Raw genomic sequence first — 2,500 nt, forward strand, 5'->3', positions numbered from 1 at the left:
CGAGCCCCGTGTCTCCTCCCGGGCGCAGCGCCGGGCTACTGAGGGAAACCTCGGGCCCCGGGAAGGAGGACGAGGTGGTGGCGGCGGACGTCGGGCGCGCCCCCGCGGTCGGACGCTCCCCCGATGGCGGCAGCGGGGGAGGCACCGCCGCGGGGCCTGCAGGTCGTTTCCCTCGCCCCAGGTCCAGGTACCTAGCGTCCGCGCTCCTGCGGCCCTCCCTCGGCACGCTCGGGGGTCGAAGGCCGCTGGAGCCGGGCGGAGGTTTAAAGACCCGGGCGGCTCGGCGCGACCCGGGGGGCGGCCGGGCGGTGGCGGCGCTGCTGCCTTCGGGGGGGGGGGGGGGGGAGTTGCTCCCCGATAGACCCTCAACCACCCCGGGCGGCGGCCGCCGCCGCCCGCGCTCGTCCCGCGGGCGGCCGTGCCGGGGAGGGGCCGTTCCCACTGCCCCCCCCTCTCCGCGGTCCGGTCTCGGCGGAGGGACCCCCCGCGGTGCGGCTGGCCGTGGCCGGCTTGCCCGCCTCGAAACGGGCGAACCCCGGCGGGGAGCGCGGGCTCTCCCGCCGGGGCGGCGGGTTCCCCACCCCCGCGGTGGGGGGCTCGCCGGGCGCGGCCGTCGGGCCGCCGCGCTGTGCTCCGCTCCCCCTCCTTCCCCGCCCCGGCGAGCGCTCGGCGCTCTGCCGCCGGTGGCGGCGGCGGCGGCACCCCGGCCGGGCGGCGGCGGCGCCGCTCGGCTAGTCGGTCGGTGGGCCGGTCGGAGGGTGCCCGCCGCCGGCCGCGGCCGTCCCGCCCCGGGCCCCGCGCCCGGTCCCTTCCCCGTCTCGCCCTTCCCGGCCCCGCCGGGCAGGCGGGCGCGCGGGCGGGGGCGTCCCACTCCCGGTCTCCGCGTGGAAACGGGGGAGAGCGGGCGCCGCCCCCGCCTTGGCGTCGTCCGCCCTTCCGCCCGGCGCGTGCCCGCGGAAGGGGCCGAACGAGAAGGGGCTGCGGCGTTGGCCGGTCCCGGGAGGGCGGCCGCTCCGGGTCGGCGGCGCGCGCAAATCCGGCCGGAGCTCCGGCGGTTGCTGCCTCCGCCGCGGCGGTCGGCGGCGGAGCCGCCGAGCCGCCGACGGGGCGAGCCGGTGGGCGGGGGGCAGCCGGCTGTCGTAGCGCGGCGCGCCTCGCGCGGAGGCGCCCCCCCGGCTGCTGTCCCGCAGCAGCAGCCGGGGTCCGCGTCCCGAGTGTGAGAGGCGGGGCAGGTGGCGCGGCCGGGTGCGCCGCGGGGCCTCCGCGTGGAGGTCGGGCCGGGCCCGGGCGCCTGGGCCGCCTCCGAAGTGAGCAAGGTGCGTTTCCCCAGGGGTCGGTCGGGAGCGCGGGCTCCCCGCCCTTGCCGTTCGGAGTGGTTCCGTTTGCCCAGCTTTTTTTTTTTCCTTTTCTTTCCCCCCTTTCCTCCGTGTGGTGTGCTCGTACGGTCAGCCGAGGCGAGGCCTCTCCGCCGCGCTTGCGCTGCGCCGCGCCGCCTCCCCTCCGCGCGGGCGGAGGGGAGGAGCGGGGCGGGCGTGCAGGCCGACGGTGGGCCCGTCCCTGCGAGACGAGGGGCCGCTTCCTGGCGAGCGGTCCCGGTCCCCCCGCGCGCGCGGGGTGGTGCCGAAATGGCAGACAACTCTTAGCGGTGGATCACTCGGCTCGTGCGTCGATGAAGAACGCAGCTAGCTGCGAGAATTAATGTGAATTGCAGGACACATTGATCATCGACACTTCGAACGCACTTGCGGCCCCGGGTTCCTCCCGGGGCTACGCCTGTCTGAGCGTCGCTTTGCGATCAATCGCCGGCTGGGTCGCCGCTCCTGGCGGCGGCCGCGGTGACGGCGCGGCTGGGGTGCCTCGCAGGCCCGCTGTGTGCGGCGGCGGCGGCGGGGGAGCGTTTCCCCGCGAGCCCGGCGTCGTCGTCGTTGTCCGAGGGCCTTCGTCCCCCTAAATCGAGACTCGGGGAGCGCTCCGAAGCTCCCCGCTCCCGGAGCGCCTGCTGGGCGGAGCTCGTCTCGCCGGGGCCGCCAGGGTCGTGGTCGGTCGGTCGGGCCGGTCGGGACTGGCGCGGCGGTGGGGAGAGAGAGGAACCGGGGGGAGGCGCGGGCCTCGCCCCCGGCCTCCGCGCGCGGGCGGCTGTCTGCGGGTGGGTACCGTGGCGGTACCGTGCCGTGCTGCCGCGCGCGCGCGTGCCGGGGACGGGGGGGCTCATCCCCGTCGCCCTCCCGCCTTCTCTCCCCGATTCCCCCGCCGCGCCCCGGGTTGGCTGCGGGCGCGGAGGCGGGCGGCGTCGGCGAGGAGGACGGCGTCGGCGCGCGCGCCGTCGCCGTTTCCTCGCCGGCCGCTCGCCCGCCCCTGCCTCCGCGGCGCGCGCCCGGCCGGTCCCGCCGCGCCCTCCGCCTGCCTTTCCCTGGCGGTCTCCCGTCGGGCCGTCTCCGGGCGCGTCCGACGCGTGTCGGGCCGTCTCCGGGCTGGGGCCTTTGCCGTGCGCCTCGCCCCC

General features: G+C 78.8%; 1 non-coding gene across 1 annotated transcript; it reads left to right on the forward strand.

Moving 5' to 3' along the window:
• The first annotated feature begins 1,634 nt into the window (after window positions 1–1,634).
• On the forward strand, window positions 1,635–1,787 carry LOC129201055 (5.8S ribosomal RNA). Its single transcript, XR_008575239.1, has one exon. It is a non-coding gene; the product is annotated as a 5.8S ribosomal RNA (ribosomal RNA).
• Window positions 1,788–2,500: the final 713 nt, after the last annotated feature.

This window comes from Grus americana, unplaced genomic scaffold (assembly GCF_028858705.1).
Source record: "Grus americana isolate bGruAme1 unplaced genomic scaffold, bGruAme1.mat scaffold_77, whole genome shotgun sequence".
Classification (NCBI taxonomy): domain Eukaryota; kingdom Metazoa; phylum Chordata; class Aves; order Gruiformes; family Gruidae; genus Grus; species Grus americana.